Source organism: Schistocerca gregaria, chromosome 6 (assembly GCF_023897955.1).
Source record: "Schistocerca gregaria isolate iqSchGreg1 chromosome 6, iqSchGreg1.2, whole genome shotgun sequence".
Lineage (NCBI taxonomy): Eukaryota > Metazoa > Arthropoda > Insecta > Orthoptera > Acrididae > Schistocerca > Schistocerca gregaria.
Window position 1 is genome coordinate 588,083,612 of NC_064925.1, and position 21,228 is coordinate 588,104,839.

The window sequence follows — 21,228 nt, forward strand, 5'->3', positions numbered from 1 at the left end:
CAGAAGAAGCTTCTAAGTTGAAGCAATAGCCAGTAAGAAGTAGTACAATTCAAGATTTAGTTGTCGATTATTCACTTTTTAGCCGTCTTTGGTGGCTTAGACATGACATAGGACCTTAATATTTTGCATGAAAGGAGGACTAGCAGCCGAGCTGCACGGGAGAATGAGCAAAGTGTTCATATGTAGTAGAAACCTGAGAAATCCGTCCGTTTTCGTAATTTGTTATCGAATCGACTTAAAGCCAGATCGTCACATTGGCCGCTTTTCTCTCTGAGACGGTTACATTTATCGTCTGCAAAGCTATGTCGCGTGCTGCGGTATGCGGAGACACTAAAAGCACCATAGTAGAACACAAAAGAAACTTCTAAGTTGTAGGAATAACCAGTAACAAGTAGTATAATTCAAGTTTTAGTTGTCGATTATTCACTTTTTACCCGGCATTATTGGCTTGGACATGACCTAGTACCTTAAGATTTTGCATGAAATGAGAATTGCAGCCGCGTTGCACGGGAGAATGTGAAAAGTGTTCATATGTACTACAAACCTGAGAAATCCGTCCGTTTTCGTCATTTGTTATCGAATCGACTTAAAGCCAGATCGTCAGATTGGCCGCTCTTCTCTATGAAACGGTTACTTTTATCGTCTGTAAAGCTATGTCGCGTGCAGCGGTATGCGGAGACACTAAAAGCACCATAGGAGAACACAGAAGAAGCTTCTAAATTGAAGTAATAGCCAGTAAGAAGTAGTACAATTCAAGTTTTAGTTGTCGATTATTCACTTTTCAGCCGGCTTTGGTGGCTTAGACATGACATAGGACCTTAACATTTTGCATGAGAGGAGGACTTGCAGCCGCGTTGCATGGGAGAATGTGAAAAGTGTTCATATGTAGTAAAAACCCGAGAAATCCGTCCGTTTTCGTCATTTGTTATCGAATCGACTTAAAGCCAGTTCGTCACATTGGCCGCTTTTCTTTCTGAAACAGTTACATTTATCGTCTGCAAAGCTATGTCGCGTGCTGAGGTATGCGGAGACACTAAAAGCACCATAGTAGAAAACAGAAGAAGCTTCTAAGTTGAAGCAATAGCCAGTAGGAAGTAGTACAATTAAAGATTTAGTTGTCGATTATTCACTTTTTAGCCGGCTTTATTGGCTTGGACATGACCTAGTACCTTAAGATTTTGCATGAAAGGAGGTCTAGCAGCCGCGTTGCACGGGAGAATGTGAAAAGTGTTCATGTGTAGTAAAAACCTGAGAAATCCGTCCTTTTTCGTCATTTGTTATCGAATCGACTTAAAGCCAGAGCGTCACATTGGCCGCTTTTCTCCCTGAAACGGTTACATTTATCGTCTGCAAAGCTATGTCACGTGCTGCGGTATGCGGAGACACTAAAAGCACCATAGTAGAACACAGAAGAAGCTTCTAAGTTGAAGCAATAGCCATAAGAAGCAGTACAATTCAAGTTTTGGTTATCGATTATTGATTTTTAGCCGGCTTTGGTGCCTTGGACATGAGGTGGAACCTTAAGATTTTGCATGAAGAGAGGACTAGCAGCTGCGTTGCACGGGAGAATGTGAAAAGTGTTCATATGTAGTAAAAGCATGAGAAATCCGTCCGTTTCCGTCATTTGTTATCGAATCTACTTAAAGCCAGATCGTCACATTGGCCGCTCTTCTCTCTGAATCGGTTACATTTATCGTCTGCAAAGCTATGTCGCGTGCTGCGGTATGCGGAGACACTAAAAGCACCATAGTAGAACACAGGAGAAGCTTCTAAGTTGAAGCAATAGCCAGTAAGAAGTAGTACAATTCAAGTTTTAGTTGTAGATTCTTCACATTTTAGCCGTCTTTGGTGGCTTGGACATGACCTAGGACATTAATATTTTGCACGAAAGGAGGACTAGCAGCCGCGGTGTACGGGTGAATGATAAAAGTGCTCATATGTAGTAGAAACCTGAGAAATCCGTCCGTTTTCGTAATTTGTTATCGAATCGACTTAAAGCCAGATCGTCACATTGGCCGCTTTCCTTTCTGAAACAGTTACATTTATCGTCTGCAAAGCTATGTCACGTGCTGCTTTATGCGGAGACACTAAAAGCACCATAGCAGAACACAGAAGAAGCTCCTAAGTTGAAGCAATAGCCAGTAAGAAGTAGTACAATTCAAGTTTCAGTTGTCGATTATTCACTTTTTTGCCGGCTTTATTGGCTTGGACATGACCTAGTACCTTAAGATTTTGCATGAAAGGAGGACTAGCAGCCGCGTTGCACGGGAGAATGTGAAAAGGGTTCATGTGTAGTAAAAACCTGAGAAACACGTCCGTTTCCGTCATTTGTTATCGAATCGACTTAAAGCCAGATTGTCACATTGGCCGTTTTTCTTTCTGAAACAGTTACATTTATCGTCTGCAAAGCTATGTCACGTGCTGCGGTATGCGGAGACACTAAAAGCACCATAGTAGAACACACAAGAAGCTTCTAAGTTGAAGCAATAGCCAGTAAGAAGTAGTACAATTCAAGTTTTAGTTGTCGATTATTCACTTATTAGCCGGCTTTATTGGCTTGGACATGACCTAGTATTTTAAGATTATGCATGAAAGGAGGACTAGCAGCATCGTTGCACGGGAGAATGTGAAAAGTGTTCATATGTAGTAACAACCTGAGAAATCTGTCCGTTTTCGTCATTTGTTATCGAATCGACTTAAAGCCAGATCGTCACATTGGCCGCTTTTCTCTATGAAATGGTTACATTTATCGTCTGCAAAGCTATGTCGCGTGCTGCGGTATGCGGAGACAATAAAAGCACCCTAGTAGAACACAGAAGAAGCTTCTATGTTGAAGCAATAGCCATAAGAAGCAGTACAATTCAAGTTTTGGTTATCTATTATTGATTTTTAGCTGGCTTTGGTGCCTTGGACATGAGGTGGAACCTTAAGTTTTTGCATGAATTGACGACTAGCAGCTGCGTTGCACGGGAGAATGTGAAAAGTGTTCATATGTAGTAAAAACCTGAGAAATCCGTCCGTTTTCGTCATTTGTTATCGAATCTACTTACAGCCAGATCGTCACATTGGCCGCTCTTCTCTCTGAATCGGTTACATTTATCGTCTGCAAAGCTATGTCGCGTGCTGCGGTATGCGGAGACACTAAAAGCACCATAGTAGAACACAGAAGAAGCTTCTAAGTTGAAGCAATAGCCAGTAAGAAGTAGTAGAATTCAAGTTTAGTTGTGGATTCTTCACATTTTAGCCGTCTTTCGTGGCTTGGACATGACCTAGGACCTTAATATTTTGCATGAAAGGAGGACTAGCAGCCGCGGTGCACGGGAGAATGAGAAAAGTGTTCATATGTAGTAGAAACCTGAGAAATCCGTGCGTGTTCGTAATTTGTTATCGAATCGACTTAAAGCCAGATCGTCACATTGGCCGCTTTTCTTTCTGAAACAGTTACATTTATCGTCTGCAAAGCTATGTCACGTGCTGCGGTATGTGGAGACACTAAAAGCACCATAGTAGAACACAGAAGAAACTTCTAAGTTGAAGCAATAGCCATAAGAAGCAGTACAATTCAAGTTTTGGTTATCGATTATTGATTTTTAGCCGGCTTTGGTGCCTTGGACATGAGGTGGAACCTTAAGAATTTGCATGAATTGAGGACAAGCAGCTGCGTTGCACGGGAGAATGTGAAAAGTGTTCATATGTACTACAAACCTGAGAAATCCGTCCGTTTTCGTCATTTGTTATCGAATCGACTTAAAGCCAGATCGTCAGATTGGCCGCTCTTCTCTATGAAACGATTACTTTTATCGTCTGTAAAGCTATGTCGCGTGCAGCGGTATGCGGAGACACTAAAAGCACCATAGGAGAACACAGAAGAAGCTTCTAAATTGAAGTAACAGCCAGTAAGACGTAGTACAATTCAAGTTTTAGTTGTCGATTATTCACTTTTCAGCCGGCTTTGGTGGCTTAGACATGACCTAGGACCTTAAGATTTTGCATGAAAGGAGGACTTGCAGCCGCGTTGCATGGGAGAATGTGAAAAGTTTTCATATGTAGTAAAAACCCGAGAAATCCGTCCGTTTTCGTCATTTGTTATCGAATCGACTTAAAGCCAGTTCGTCACATTGGCCGCTTTTCTTTCTGAAACAGTTACATTTATCGTCTGCAAAGCTATGTCGCGTGCTGAGGTATGCGGAGACACTAAAAGCACCATAGTAGAAAACAGAAGAAGCTTCTAAGTTGAAGCAATAGCCAGTAAGAAGTAGTAGAATACAAGTTTAGTTGTGGATTCTTCACATTTTAGCCGTCTTTGGTGGCTTGGACATGACCTAGGACCTTAATATTTTGCATGAAAGGAGGACTAGCAGCCGCGGTGCACGGGAGAATGAGAAAAGTGTTCATATGTAGTAGAAACCTGAGAAATCCGTGCGTGTTCGTAATTTGTTATCGAATCGACTTAAAGCCAGATGTCACATTGGCCGCTTTTCTTTCTGAAACAGTTACATTGATCGTCTGCAAAGCTATGTCACGTGCTTCGGTATGTGGAGACACTAAAAGCACCATAGTAGAACACAGAAGAAACTTCTAAGTTGAAGCAATAGCCATAAGAAGCAGTACAATTCAAGTTTTGGTTATCGATTATTGATTTTTAGCCGGCTTTGGTGCCTTGGACATGACCTAGGACATTAATATTTTGCATGAAAGGAGGACTAGCAGCCGCGGTATACGGGTGAATGATAAAAGTGTTCATATGTAGTAGAAACCTGAGAAATCCGTCCGTTTTCGTAATTTGTTATCGAATCGACTTAAAGCCAGATCGTCACATTGGCCGCTTTCCTTTCTGAAACAGTTACATTTATCGTCTGCAAAGCTATGTCACGTGCTGCTTTATGCGGAGACACTAAAAGCACCATAGCAGAACACAGAAGAAGCTCCTAAGTTGAAGCAATAGCCAGTAAGAAGTAGTACAATTCAAGTTTCAGTTGTCGATTATTCACTTTTTTGCCGGCTTTATTGGCTTGGACATGACCTAGTACCTTAAGATTTTGCATGAAAGGAGGACTAGCAGCCGCGTTGCACGGGAGAATGTGAAAAGGGTTCATGTGTAGTAAAAACCTGAGAAACACGTCCGTTTCCGTCATTTGTTATCGAATCGACTTAAAGCCAGATTGTCACATTGGCCGTTTTTCTTTCTGAAACAGTTACATTTATCGTCTGCAAAGCTATGTCACGTGCTGCGGTATGCGGAGACACTAAAAGCACCATAGTAGAACAAACAAGAAGCTTCTAAGTTGAAGCAATAGCCAGTAAGAAGTAGTACAATTCAAGTTTTAGTTGTCGATTATTCACTTTTTAGCCGGCTTTATTGGCTTGGACATGACCTAGTATCTTAAGATTATGCATGAAAGGAGGACTAGCAGCATCGTTGCACGGGAGAATGTGAAAAGTGTTCATATGTAGTAAAAACCTGAGAAATCCGTCCGTTTTCGTCATTTGTTATCGAATCGACTTAAAGCCAGATCGTCACATTGGCCGCTTTTCTCTATGAAATGGTTACATTTATCGTCTGCAAAGCTATGTCGCGTGCTGCGGTATGCGGAGACAATAAAAGCACCCTAGTAGAACACAGAAGAAGCTTCTATGTTGAAGCAATAGGCATAGGAAGCAGTACAATTCTAGTTTTGGTTATCGATTATTGATTTTTAGCCGGCTTTGGTGCCTTGGACATGAGGTGGAACCTTAAGATTTTGCATGAAGAGAGGACAGGCAGCTGCGTTGCACGGAAGAATGTGAAAAGGGTTCATATGTAGTAAAAACCTGAGAAATACGTCCGTTTTCGTTATTTGTTATCGAATCGACTTAAAGCCAGATCGTCACATTGGCCGCTTTTCTCTCTGAGACGGTTACATTTATCGTCTGCAAAGCTATGTCGCGTGCTGCGGTATGTGGAGACACTAAAAGCACCATAGTAGAACACAGAAGAAGCTTCTAAGTTGAAGCAATAGCCATAAGAAGCAGTACTATTCAAGTTTTGGTTATCGATTATTGATTTTTAGCCGGCTTTTGTGCCTTGGACATGAGGTGGAACCTTAAGATTTTGCATGAAGAGAGGACCGGCAGCTGCGTTGCACGGAAGAATGTGAAAAGGGTTCATATGTAGTAAAAACCTGAGAAATACGTCCGTTTTCGTCATTTGTTATCGAATCGACTTAAAGCCAGATCGTCACATTGGCCGTTTTTCTTTCTGAAACAGTTACATTTATCGTCTGCAAAGCTATGTCACGTGCTGCCGTATGCGGAGACACTAAAAGCACCATAGTAGAACACAGAAGAAGCTTCTAAGTTGAAGCAATAGCCAGTAAGAAGTAGAACAATTCAAGTTTTAGTTGTCGATTGTTCACTTTTTAGCCGGCTTTATTGGCTTGGACATGACCTAGTACCTTAAGATTTTGCATGAAAGGAGGACTAGCAGCCGCGTTGCGCGCGAGAATGTGAAAAGTGTTCATATGCAGTAAAAACCTGAGAAATCCGTCCGTTTTCGTCATTTGTTATCGAATCGACTTAAAGCCAGATCGTCACATTGGCCGCTCTTCTCACTGAATCGGTTACATTTATCGTCTGCAAAGCTATGTCGCGTGCTGCGGTATGCGGAGACACTAAAAGCACCATAGTAGAACACAGAAGAAGCTTCTAAGTTGAAGCAATAGCCAGTAAGAAGTAGTACAATTCAAGTTTTAGTTGTCGATTATTCACTTTTTAGCCGGCTTTGGTGGCTTGGACATGACGTAGGACCTAAATATTTTGCATGAAAGGAGGACTAGCAGCTGCGTTGCACGGGAGAATGTGAAAAGTGTTCATATGTAGTAAAAACCTGAGAAATCCGTCCGTTTTCGTCATTTGTTATCGAATCGACTTAAAGCCAAATCGTCACATTGGTCGCTTTTCTCTCTGAGACGGTTACATTTATCGTCTGCAAAGCTATGTCGCGTGCAGCGGTATGCGGAGACACTAAAAGCACCATAGTAGAACACAGAAGAAGTTTCTAAGTTGCAGCAATAGCCAGTAAGAAGCAGTAGAATTCAAGTTTTGGTTATCGATTATTGATTTTTAGCCGGCTTTGGAGCCTTGGACATGAGGTGGAACCTTAAGATTTTGCATGAATTGAGGACTAGCAGCTGCGTTGCACGGGAGAATGTGAAAAGTGTTCATATGTAGTAAAAACCTGAGAAATCCGTCCCTTTCCGTCATTTGTTATCGAATCTACTTAAAGCCAGATCGTCACATTGGCCGCTCTTCTCTCTTAATCGGTTACATTTATCGTCTGCAAAGCTATGTCGCGTGCTGCGGTATGCGAAGACACTAAAAGCACCATAGTAGAACACAGAAGAAGCTTCTAAGTTGAAGCAATAGCCAGTAAGAAGTAGTACAATTCAAGATTTAGTTGTGGATTCTTCACATTTTAGCCGTCTTTGGTTGCTTGGACATGACCTAGTACCTTAAGATTTTGCATGAAAGGAGGACTAGCAGCATCGTTGCACGGGAGAATGTGAAAAGGGTTCATATGTAGTAAAAACCTGAGAAATCCGTCCGTTTTCGTCATTTGTTATCGAATCGACTTAAAGCCAGATCGTCACATTGGCCGCTTTTCTCTCTGAGACGGTTACATTTATCGTCTGCAAAGCTATGTCGCGTGCTGCGGTATGCGGAGACACTAAAAGCACCATAGTAGAACACAGTAGAAGCTTCTAAGTTGAAGCAATAGGCATAAGAAGCAGTAGAATTCTAGTTTTGGTTATCGATTATTGATTTTTAGCCGGCTTTGGTGCCTTGGACATGAGGTGGAACCTTAAGATTTTGCATGAAGAGAGGACCGGCAGCTGCGTTGCACGGAAGAATGTGAAAAGGGTTCATATGTAGTAAAAACCTGAGAAATACGTCCGTTTTCGTCATTTGTTATCGAATCGACTTAAAGCCAGATCGTCACATTGGCCGTTTTTCTTTCTGAAACAGTTACATTTATCGTCTGCAAAGCTATGTCACGTGCTGCCGTATGCGGAGACACTAAAAGCACCATAGTAGAACACAGAAGAAGCTTCTAAGTTGAAGCAATAGCCAGTAAGAAGTAGAACAATTCAAGTTTTAGTTGTCGATTGTTCACTTTTTAGCCGGCTTTATTGGCTTGGACATGACCTAGTACCTTAAGATTTTGCATGAAAGGAGGACTAGCAGCCGCGTTGCGCGCGAGAATGTGAAAAGTGTTCATATGCAGTAAAAACCTGAGAAATCCGTCCGTTTTCGTCATTTGTTATCGAATCGACTTAAAGCCAGATCGTCACATTGGCCGCTCTTCTCACTGAATCGGTTACATTTATCGTCTGCAAAGCTATGTCGCGTGCTGCGGTATGCGGAGACACTAAAAGCACCATAGTAGAACACAGAAGAAGCTTCTAAGTTGAAGCAATAGCCAGTAAGAAGTAGTACAATTCAAGTTTTAGTTGTCGATTATTCACTTTTTAGCCGGCTTTGGTGGCTTGGACATGACGTAGGACCTAAATATTTTGCATGAAAGGAGGACTAGCAGCCGCGTTGCACGGGAGAATGTGAAAAGTGTTCATATGCAGTAAAAACCTGAGAAATCCGTCCGTTTTCGTCATTTGTTATCGAATCGACTTAAAGCCAGATCGTCACATTGGCCGCTCTTCTCACTGAATCGGTTACATTTATCGTCTGCAAAGCTATGTCGCGTGCTGCGGTATGCGGAGACACTAAAAGCACCATAGTAGAACACAGAAGAAGCTTCTAAGTTGCAGCAATAGCCAGTAAGAAGCAGTAGAATTCAAGTTTTGGTTATCGATTATTGATTTTTAGCCGGCTTTGGAGCCTTGGACATGAGGTGGAACCTTAAGATTTTGCATGAATTGAGGACTAGCAGCTGCGTTGCACGGGAGAATGTGAAAAGTGTTCATATGTAGTAAAAACCTGAGAAATCCGTCCCTTTCCGTCATTTGTTATCGAATCTACTTAAAGCCAGATCGTCACATTGGCCGCTCTTCTCTCTTAATCGGTTACATTTATCGTCTGCAAAGCTATGTCGCGTGCTGCGGTATGCGAAGACACTAAAAGCACCATAGTAGAACACAGAAGAAGCTTCTAAGTTGAAGCAATAGCCAGTAAGAAGTAGTACAATTCAAGATTTAGTTGTGGATTCTTCACATTTTAGCCGTCTTTGGTTGCTTGGACATGACCTAGGACCCTAATATTTTGCATGAAAGGAGGACTAGCAGCCGCGGTGCACGGGAGAATGAGAAAAGTGTTCATATGTAGTAGAAACCTGAGAGATCCGTCGGTTTTCGTAATTTGTTATCGAATCGACGTAAAGCCAGATCGTCACATTGGCCGCTTTTCTCTCTGAGAGGGTTACATTTATCGTCTGCAAAGCTATTTCGCGTGTTGCGGTATGCGGAGACACTAAAAGCACCATAGTAGAACACAGAAGAAGCTTCTAAGTTGAAGCAATGGCCAGTAAGAAGTAGTACAATTCAAGTTTTGGTTATCGATTATTGATTTTTAGACGGCTTTGGTACCTTGGACATGAGGTGGGACCTTAGGATTTTGCATGAAAAGAGGACTAGCAGCTGCGTAGCACGGTAGAATGTGAAAAGTGTTCATATGTAGTAAAAACCTGAGAAATCCGTCCGTTTTCGTCATTTGATATCGAATCGACTTACAGCCAGATCGTCACATTGGCCATTTTTCTTTCTGAAACAGTTACATTTATCGTCTGCAAAGCTATGTCACGTGCTGCGGTATGCGGAGACACTAAAAACACCATAGTAGAACACAGAAGAAGCTTCTAAGTTGAAGCAATAGCCAGTAAGAAGTAGTACAATTCAAGTTTTAGTCGTCAATTATTCACTTTTTAGCCGGCTTCATTGGCTTGGACATGACCTAGAACCTTAAGATTTTGCATGAAAGGAGGACTAGCAGCCGCGTTGCACGGGAGAATGTGAAAAGAGTTCATATCTAGTAAAAACCTGAGAAATCCGTCCGTTTTCGTCATTTTTTATCGAATCGACTTAAAGCCAGATCGTCACATTGGCCGCTTTTCTCTCTGAGACGGTTACATTAATCGTCTGCAAAGCTATGTCGCGTGCTGCGGTATGCGGAGACACTCAAAGCACCATAGTAGAACACAGAAGAAGCTTCTAAGTTGAAGCAATAGCCATAAGAAGCAGTACAATTCAAGTTTTGGTTATCGATTATTATTTTTAGACTGCTTTGGTGCCTTGGATATGAGGTGGAACCTTAAGATTTTGCATGAAAGGAGGACTAGCAGCTGCGTTGCACGGGAGGATATGAAAAGGGTTCATATGTAGTAAAAACCTGAGAAATCCGTCCGTTTTCGTCATTTGTTATCGAATCTACTTAAAGCCAGATCGTCACATTGGCCACTCTTCTCTCTGAATCGGTTACATTTATCGTCTGCAAAGCTATGTCGCGTGCTGCGGTATGCGGAGACACTAAAAGCACCATAGTAGAACACAGAAGAAGCTTCTATCTTGAAGCAATAGCCAGTAATAAGTTGTACAATTCAAGTTTTAGTTGTCGATTATTCAAATTTTAGCCGGCTTTGGTGGCTTGGACATGACCTAGGACCTTAATATTTTGAATGAAAGGAGGACTTGCAGCCGCGGTGCACGGGAGAATGAGAAAAGTGTTCATATGTAGTAAAAACCTAAGAAATCCGTCCGTTTTCGTAATTTGTTATCGAATCGACTTAAAGCCAGATCGTCACATTGGCCGCTTTTCTCTCTGAGACGGTTACATTAATCGTCTGCAAAGCTATGTCGCGTGCTGCGGTATGCGGAGACACTAAAACACCATAGTAGAACACAGAAGAAGCTTCTATGTTGAAGCAATGGCCAGTAAGAAGTAGTAAAATTCAAGTTTTGGTTATCGATTATTGATTTTTAGCCGGCTTTGGTGCCTTGGACATGAGGTGGAACCTTAAGATTTTGCATGAAAGGAGGACTAGCAGCTGCGTTGCACGGGAGAATGTGAAAAAGGTTCATATGTAGTAAAAACCTGAGAAATCCGTCCGTTTTCGTCATTTGTTATCGAATCGACTTAAAGCCAGATCGTCACATTGTCCGCTTTTCTCTCTGAGACGGTTACATTTATCGTCTGCAAAGCTATGTCGCGCGCTGCGGTATGCGAAGACACTAATAACACCATAGTAGAACACAGAAGAAAGTTCTAAGTTGAAGCATTAGACATAAGAAGCAGTACAATTCAAGTTTTGGTTATCGATTATTGATTTTTAGCCGGCTTTGGTGACTTGGACATGACCTAGGACGTTAAGATTTTGCATGAAAGGAGTTCTTGCAGCCGCGTTGCACGGGAGAATGTGAAAAGTGTTCATATGTAGTAAAAACCTGAGAAATCCGTCCGTTTTCGTCTTTTGTTATCGAATCGACTTAAAGCCAGATCGTCACATTGGCCGCTTTTCTCTCTGAGACGGTTACATTTATCGTCTGCAAAGCAATGTCGCGTGCTGCGGTATGCGGAGACACTAAAAGCACCATAGTAGAACACAGAAGAATCTTCTAAGTTGAAGCAATAGCCATAAGAAGCAGTAGAATTCAAGTTTTGGTTATCGATTATTGATTTTTAGCCGGCTTTGGTGCCTTGGACATGAAGTGGAACCTTAAGATTTTGCATGAAAGGAGGACTAGCAGCTGCGTTGCACGGGAGAATGTGAAAAGTGTTCATATGTAGTAAAAACCTGAGAAATCCGTCCGATTTCGTCATTTGTTATCGAATATACTTAAAGCCAGATTGTCACATTGGCCGCTTTTCTTTCTGAAACAGTTACATTTATCGTCTGCAAAGCTATGTCACGTGCTGCGGTATGCGGAGACACTAAAAGCACCATAGTAGAACACATGAGATGCTTCTAAGTTGAAGCAATAGCCAGTAAGAAGTAGTACAATTCAAGTTTTAGTTGTCGATTATTCACATTTAGCCGGCTTTATTGGCTTGGACATGACCTAGTACCTTAAGATTTTGCATGAAAGGAGGACTAGCAGCCGCGTTGCACTGGAGAATGTGAAAAAGGTTCATATGTAGTAAAAACCTGAGAAATACGTCCGTTTTCGTCATTTGTTATCGAATCGACTTAAAGCCAGATCGTCACATTGGCCGCTCTTCTCTCTGAATCGGTTACATTTATCGTCTGCAAAGCTATGTCGCGTGCTGCGGTATGCGGAGACACTAAAAGCACCATAGTAGAACACAGGAGAAGCTTCTAAGTTGAAGCAATAACCAGTAAGAAGTAGTACAATTCAAGTTTTGGTTATCGATTATTGATTTTTAGCCGGCTTTGGTGCCTTGGACATGAGGTGGGACCTTAAGATTTTGCATGAAAGGAGGACTAGCAGCTGCGTTGCACGGTAGAATGTGAAAAGTGTTCATATGTAGTAAAAACCTGAGAAATCCGTCCGTATTCGTCATTTGATATCGAATCGACTTAATGCTAGATCGTCACATTGGCCGCTTTTTTCTCTGAGACGGTTACATTTATCGTCTGCAAAGCTATGTCGCGTGCTGCGGTATGCGGGGACACTAAAAGCACCATAGTAGAACACAGAAGAAGTTTCTAAGTTGAAGCAATAGCCATAAGAAGCAGTACAATTCAAGTTTTGGTTATCGATTATTGATTTTTAGCCGGCTTTGGTGCCTTGGACATGAGGTGGAACCTTAAGATTTTGCATGGAAGGAGGACTAGCAGCTGCGTTGCACGGGAGAATGTGAAAAGGGTTCATATGTAGTAAAAACCTAAGAAATCCGTCCGTTTTCGTCATTTGTTATCGAATCGACCTAAAGCCAGTTCGTCAGATTGTCCGCTCTTCTCTATGAAACGGTTACTTTTATCGTCTGCAAAGCTATGTCGCGCGCTGCGGTATGCGGAGACACTAAAAGCAATATCGGAGAACACAGAAGAAGCTTGTAAGTTGAAGTAATAGTCAGTAAGAAGTAGTACAATTCAAGTTTTAGTTGTCGATTATTCACTTTTCAGCCGGCATTGGTGGCTTAGACATGACCTAGGACCTTAAGATTTTGCATGAAAGGAGGACTTGCAGCAGCGTTGCACGGGAGAATGTGAAAAGTGTTCATATGTAGTAAAAACCTGAGAAATCCGTCCGTTTTCGTCATTTGTTATCGCATCGACTTAAAGCCAGATCGTCACATTGGCCGCTTTTCTTTCTGAAACAGTTACATTTATCGTCTGCAAAGCTATGTCACGTGCTGCGGTATGCGGAGACACTAAAAGCACCATAGTAGAACACAGAAGAAGCTTCTAAGTTGAAGCAATAGCCAGTAAGAAGTAGTACAATTCAAGTTTTAGTTGTCGATTATTCACTTTTAGCCGGCTCTGTTGGCTTGGACATGACCTAGTACGTTACGATTTTGCAAGAAAGGAGGACTAGCAGCTGCGTTGCACGTGAGAATGTGAAAAGGGTTCATATGTAGTAAAAACCTGAAAAATACGTCCGTTTTAGTCATTTGTTATCGAATCGACTTAAAGCCAGATCGTCACATTGGCCGCTTTTCTCTCTGAGACGGTTACATTTATCGTCTGCAAAGCTATGTCGCGTGCTGCGGTATGCGGAGACACTAAAAGCACCATAGTAGAACACAGAAGAAGCTTCTAAGTTGAAGCAATAACCAGTAAGAAGTAGTACAATTCAAGTTTTGGTTATCGATTATTGATTTTTAGCCGGCTTTGGTGCCCTGGACATGAGGTGGGACCTTAAGATTTTGCATGAAAGGAGGACTAGCAGCTGCGTTGCACGGTAGAATGTGAAAAGTGTTCATATGTAGTAAAAACCTGAGAAATCCGTCCGTTTTCGTCATTTGATATCAAATCGACTTAATGCCAGATCGTCACATTGGCCGCTTTTTTCTCTGAGACGGTTACATTTATCGTCTGCAAAGCTATGTCGCGTGCTGCGGTATGCGGAGACACTAAAAGCACCATCGTAGAACACAGAAGAAGCTTCTAAGTTGAAGCAATAGCCATAAGAAGCAGTACAATTCAAGTTTTGGTTATCGATTATTGATTTTTACCCGGCTTTGGTGCCTTGGACATGAGGTGGAACCTTAAGATTTTGCATGGAAGGAGGACTAGCAGCTGCGTTGCACGGGAGAATGTGAAAAGGGTTCATATGTAGTAAAAACCTGAGAACTCCGTCCGTTTTCGTCATTTGTTATCGAATCGACTTAAAGCCAGATCGTCACATTGTCCGCTTTTCTCTCTGAGACGGTTACATTTATCGTCTGCAAAGCTATGTCGCGCGCTGCGGTATGCGAAGACACTAATAACACCATAGTAGAACACAGAAGAAAGTTCTAAGTTGAAGCATTAGACATAAGAAGCAGTACAATTCAAGTTTTGGTTATCGATTATTGATTTTTAGCCGGCTTTGGTGCCTTGGACATGAGGTGGAACCTTAAGATTTTGCATGAAACAGGACTAGCAGCTGCGTTGCACGGGAGAATGTGAAAAGGGTTCATATGTAGTAAAAACCTGAGAAATCCGTCCGTTTTCGTCATTTGTTATCGAATCTACTTAAAGCCAGATCGTCACATTGGCCACTCTTCTCTCTGAATCGGTTACATTTATCGTCTGCAAAGCAATGTCGCGTGCTGCGGTATGGGGAGACACTAAAACCACCATAGTAGAACACAGAAGAAGCTTCTAAGTTGAAGCAATGGCCAGTAACAAGTAGTACAATTCAAATTTTAGTTGTCGATTATTCACTTTTTAGCCGCCTTTATTGGCTTTGACATGACCTAGGACTTTAAGATTTTGCATGAAAGGAGGACTAGCAGCCGTGTTGCACTGGAGAATGTGAAAAAGGTTCATATGTAGTAGAAACCTGAGAAATCCGTCCGTTTTCGTCATTTGTTATTGAATCGACTTAAAGCCAGTCGTCAGATTGGCCGCTCTTCTCTATGAAACGGTTACTTTTATCGTCTGCAAAGCTATGTCGCGTGCTGCGGTATGCGGAGACACTAAAAGCACCATAGTAGAACACAGAAGAAGCTTCTAAGTTGAAGAAATACCCAGTAAGAAGTAGTACAATTCAAGTTTTAGTTGTCGATTATTCACTTTTTAGCCGGCTTTGGTGACTTGGACATGACCTAGGACGTTAAGATTTTGCATGAAAGGAGGACTTGCAGCCGCGTTGCACGGGAGAATGTGAAAAGTGTTCATATGTAGTAAAAACCTGAGAAATCCGTCCGTTTTCGTCTTTTGTTATCGAATCGACTTAAAGCCAGATCGTCACATTGGCCGCTTTTCTCTCTGAGACGGTTACATTTATCGTCTGCAAAGCCATGTCGCGTGCTGCGGTATGCGGAGACACTAAAAGCACCATAGTAGAACACAGAAGAATCTTCTAAGTTGAAGCAATAGCCATAAGAAGCAGTAGAATTCAAGTTTTGTTTATCGATTATTGATTTTTAGCCGGCTTTGGTGCCTTGGACATGAGGTGGAACCTTAAGATTTTGCATGAAAGGAGGACTAGCAGCTGCGTTGCACGGGAGAATGTGAAAAGTGTTCATATGTAGTAAAAACCTGAGAAATCCGTCCGATTTCGTCATTTGTTATCGAATATACTTAAAGCCAGATTGTCACATTGGCCGCTTTTCTTTCTGAAACAGTTACATTTATCGTCTGCAAAGCTATGTCACGTGCTGCGGTATGCGGAGACACTAAAAGCACCATAGTAGAACACAGAAGATGCTTCTAAGTTGAAGCAATAGCCAGTAAGAAGTAGTACAATTCAAGTTTTAGTTGTCGATTATTCACTTTTAGCCGGCTTTATTGGCTTGGACATGACCTAGTACCTTAAGATTTTGCATGAAAGGAGGACTAGCAGCCGCGTTGCACTGGAGAATGTGAAAAAGGTTCATATGTAGTAAAAACCTGAGAAATACGTCCGTTTTTGTCATTTGTTATCGAATCGACTTAAAGCCAGATCGTCACATTGGCCGCTCTTCTCTCTGAATCGGTTACATTTATCGTCTGCAAAGCTATGTCGCGTGCTGCGGTATGCGGAGACACTAAAAGCACCATAGTAGAACACAGGAGAAGCTTCTAAGTTGAAGCAATAACCAGTAAGAAGTAGTACAATTCAAGTTTTGGTTATCGATTATTGATTTTTAGCCGGCTTTGGTGCCTTGGACATGAGGTGGGACCTTAAGATTTTGCATGAAAGGAGGACTAGTAGCTGCGTTGCACGGTAGAATGTGAAAAGTGTTCATATGTAGTAAAAACCTGAGAAATCCGTCCGTATTCGTCATTTGATATCGAATCGACTTAATGCCAGATCGTCACATTGGCCGCTTTTTTCTCTGAGACGGTTACATTTATCGTCTGCAAAGCTATGTCGCGTGCTGCGGTATGCGGGGACACTAAAAGCACCATAGTAGAACACAGAAGAAGTTTCTAAGTTGAAGCAATAGCCATAAGAAGCAGTACAATTCAAGTTTTGGTTATCGATTATTGATTTTTAGCCGGCTTTGGTGCCTTGGACATGAGGTGGAACCTTAAGATTTTGCATGGAAGGAGGACTAGCAGCTGCGTTGCACGGGAGAATGTGAAAAGGGTTCATATGTAGTAAAAACCTAAGAAATCCGTCCGTTTTCGTCATTTGTTATCGAATCGACCTAAAGCCAGTTCGTCAGATTGTCCGCTCTTCTCTATGAAACGGTTACTTTTATCGTCTGCAAAGCTATGTCGCGTGCTGCGGTATGCGGAGACACTAAAAGCAATATCGGAGAACACAGAAGAAGCTTGTAAGTTGAAGTAATAGTCAGTAAGAAGTAGTACAATTCAAGTTTTAGTTGTCGATTATTCACTTTTCAGCCGGCATTGGTGGCTTAGACATGACCTAGGACCTTAAGATTTTGCATGAAAGGAGGACTTGCAGCAGCGTTGCACGGGAGAATGTGAAAAGTGTTCATATGTAGTAAAAACCTGAGAAATCCGTCCGTTTTCGTCATTTGTTATCGCATCGACTTAAAGCCAGATCGTCACATTGGCAGCTTTTCTTTCTGAAACAGTTACATTTATCGTCTGCAAAGCTATGTCACGTGCTGCGGTATGCGGAGACACTAAAAGCACCATAGTAGAACACAGAAGAAGCTTCTAAGTTGAAGCAATAGCCAGTAAGAAGTAGTACAATTCAAGTTTTAGTTGTCGATTATTCACTTTTAGCCGGCTCTGTTGGCTTGGACATGACCTAGTACCTTACGATTTTGCAAGAAAGGAGGACTAGCAGCTGCGTTGCGCGGGAGAATGTGAAAAGGGTTCATATGTAGTAAAAACCTGAAAAATACGTCCGTTTTCGTCATTTGTTATCGAATCGACTTAAAGCCAGATCGTCACATTGGCCGCTTTTCTCTCTGAGACGGTTACATTTATCGTCTGCAAAGCTATGTCGCGTGCTGCGGTATGCGGAGACACTAAAAGCACCATAGTAGAACACAGAAGAAGCTTCTAAGTTGAAGCAATAACCAGTAAGAAGTAGTACAATTCAAGTTTTGGTTATCGATTATTGATTTTTAGCCGGCTTTGGTGCCTTGGACATGAGGTGGGACCTTAAGATTTTGCATGAAAGGAGGACTAGCAGCTGCGTTGCACGGTAGAATGTGAAAAGTGTTCATATGTAGTAAAAACCTGAGAAATCCGTCCGTTTTCGTCATTTGATATCAAATCGACTTAATGCCAGATCGTCACATTGGCCGCTTTTTTCTCTGAGACGGTTACATTTATCGTCTGCAAAGCTATGTCGCGTGCTGCGGTATGCGGAGACACTAAAAGCACCATCGTAGAACACAGAAGAAGCTTCTAAGTTGAAGCAATAGCCATAAGAAGCAGTACAATTCAAGTTTTGGTTATCGATTATTGATTTTTACCCGGCTTTGGTGCCTTGGACATGAGGTGGAACCTTAAGATTTTGCATGGAAGGAGGACTAGCAGCTGCGTTGCACGGGAGAATGTGAAAAGGGTTCATATGTAGTAAAAACCTGAGAACTCCGTCCGTTTTCGTCATTTGTTATCGAATCTACTTAAAGCCAGATCGTCACATTGGCTGCTTTCTCTGTGAATCGGTTACATTTATCGTCTGCAAAGCTATGTCGCGTGCTGCGGTATGCGGAGACACTAAAAGCACCATAGTAGAACACAGAAGAAGCTTCAAAGTTGAAGCAATAGCCAGTAAGATGTAGTACAATTCAAGTTTTAGTTGTCGATTATTCACATTTTAGCAAGCTTTGGTGGCTTGGACATGACCTAGGACTTTAATATTTTGAATGAAAGGAGGACTAGCAGCCGCGGTGCACGGGAGAATGAGAAAAGTGTTCATATGTAGTAAAAACCTAAGAAATCCGTCCGGTTTCGTAATTTGTTATCGAATCGACTTAAAGCCAGATCGTCACATTGGCCGCTTTTCTCTCTGAGACGGTTACATTTATCGTCTGCAAAGCTATGTCGCGTGCTGCGGTATGCGGAGACACTAAAAGCACCATAGTAGAACACAGAAGAATCTTCTAAGTTGAAGCAATAGCCATAAGAAGCAGTACAATTCAAGTTTTGGTTATCGATTATTGATTTTTAGCCGGCTTTGGTGCCTTGGACATAAGGTGGACCCTTAAGATTTTGCATGAGAGGAGGACTAGCAGCCGCGTTGCACGGGAGAATGTGAAAAGGGTTCATATGTAGTAAAAACCTGAGAAATCCGTCCGTTTTCGTCATTTGTTATCGAATCGACTTAAAGCCAGACCGTCACATTGGCCGCTCTTCTCTCTGAATCGGTTAAATTTATCGTCTGAAAAGCTATGTCGCGTGCTGCGGTATGCGGAGACACTAAATGCACCATAGTGGAAACCAGAAGAAGCTTCTAAGTTGAAGCAATAGCCTGTAAGATGTAGTACAATTCAAGTTTTAGTTGTCGATTATTCACATTTTATCCGGCTTTGGTGGCTTAGACATGACCTAGGACCTTAATATTTTGAACGAATGGAGGACTAGAAGCCGCCGTGCACGGGAGTTTGAGAAAAGTGTTCATATGTCCGTTTTCGTAATTTGTTATCGAATCGACTTAAAGCCAGATCGTCACATTGGCCGCTTTTCTCTCTGAGACGGTTACATTTATCGTCTGCAAAGCTATGTCGCGTGCTGCGGTATGCGGAGACACTAAAAGCACCATAGTTGAACACAGCAGAAGCTTCTAAGTTGAAGCAATGGCCAGTAAGAAGTAGTACAATTCAAGTTTTGTTTATCAATTATTGATTTTTAGCCGGCTTTGGTGCCTTGGACATGAGGTGGAACCTTAAGATTTTGCATGAAAGGAGGACTTGCAGCAGCGTTGCACGGGAGAATGTGAAATGTGTTCATATGTAGTAAAAACCTGAGAAATCCGTCCGTTTTCGTCATTTGTTATCGAATCGACTTAAAGCCAGATCGTCACATTGGCCGCTTTTCTTTCTGAAACAGTTACATTTATCGTCTGCAAAGCTATGTCACTTGCTTCGGTATGCGGAGACACTAAAAGCACCATAGTAGAACACAGAAGAAGCTTCTAAGTTGAAGCAATAGCCAGTAAGAAGTAGTACAATTCAAGTTTTAGTTGTCGATTATTCACTTTTAGCCGGCTTTGTTGGCTTGGACATCATCTAGTACCTTAAGATTTTGCATGAAAGGAGGACTAGCAGCTGCGTTGCACGGGAGAATGTGAAAAGGGTTCATATGTAGTAAAAACCTGAGAAATACGTCCGTTTTCGTCATTTGTTATCGAATCGACTTAAAGCCAGATCGTCACATTGGCCGCTTTTCTCTCTGAGACGGTTACATTTATCGTCTGCAAAGCTATGTCGCAAGCTGCGGTATGCGGAGACACTAAAAGCACCATAGTAGAACACAGAAGAAGCTTCTAAGTTGAAGCAATAACCAGTAAGAAGTAGTACAATTCAAGTTTTGGTTATCGATTATTGATTTTTAGCCGGCTTTGGTGCCTTGGACATGAGGTGGGACCTTAAGATTTTGCATGAAAGGAGGACTAGCATCTGCGTTGCACGGTAGAATGTGAAAAGTGTTCATATGTAAAAAAACCTAAGAAATCCGTCCGTTTTCGTCATTTGATACCAAATCGACTTAATGCCAGATCGTCACATTGGCCGCTTTTTTCTCTGAGACGGTTACATTTATCGTCTGCAAAGCTATGTCGCGTGCTACGGTATGCGGAAACACTAAAAGCACCATAGTAGAACACAGAAGAAGCTTCTAAGTTGAAGCAATAGCCATAAGAAGCAGTACAATTCAAGTTTTGGTTATCGATTATTGATTTTTAGCCGGCTTTGGTGCCTTGGACATGAGGTGGAACCTTAAGATTTTGCATGGAAGGAGGACTAGCAGCTGCGTTGCACGGGAGAATGTGAAAAGGGTTCATATGTAGTAAAAACCTGAGAAATCCGTCCGTTTTCGTCATTTGTTATCGAATCTACTTAAAGCCAGATCGTCACATTGGCCGCTGTTCTCTCAGAATCGGTTACATTTATCGTCTGCAAAGCTATGTCGCGTGCTGCGGTATGCGGAGACACTAAAAGCACCATAGTAGAACACAGAAGAAGCTTCTAAGTGAAAGCAATAGCCAGTAAGATGTAGTACAATTCAAGTTTTAGTTGTCGATTATTCACATTTTAGCCGGCTTTGGTGGCTTGGACATGACCTAGGACCTTAATATTTTGAATGAAAGGAGGACTAGCAGCCGCGGTGCACGGGAGAATGAGAAAAGTGTTCATATGTAGTAAAAACCTAAGAAATCCGTCCGGTTTCGTAATTTGTTATCGAATCGACTTACACCCAGATCGTCACATTGGCCGCTTTTCTCTCTGAGACGGTTACATTTATCGTCTGCAAAGCTATGTCGCGTGCTGCGGTATGCGGATTCACTAGAAGAACCATAGTAGAACACAGAAGAACCTTCTAAGTGGAAGCAATGGCCAGCAAGAAGTAGTACAATTCAAGTTTTGGTTATCGATTATTGATTTTTAGCCGGCTTTGGTGCCTTGGACATGAGGTGGGACCTTAGGATTTTGCGTGAAAGGAGGACTAGCAGCTGCGTTGCACGGTAGAATGTGAAAAGTGTTCATATGTAGTAAAAA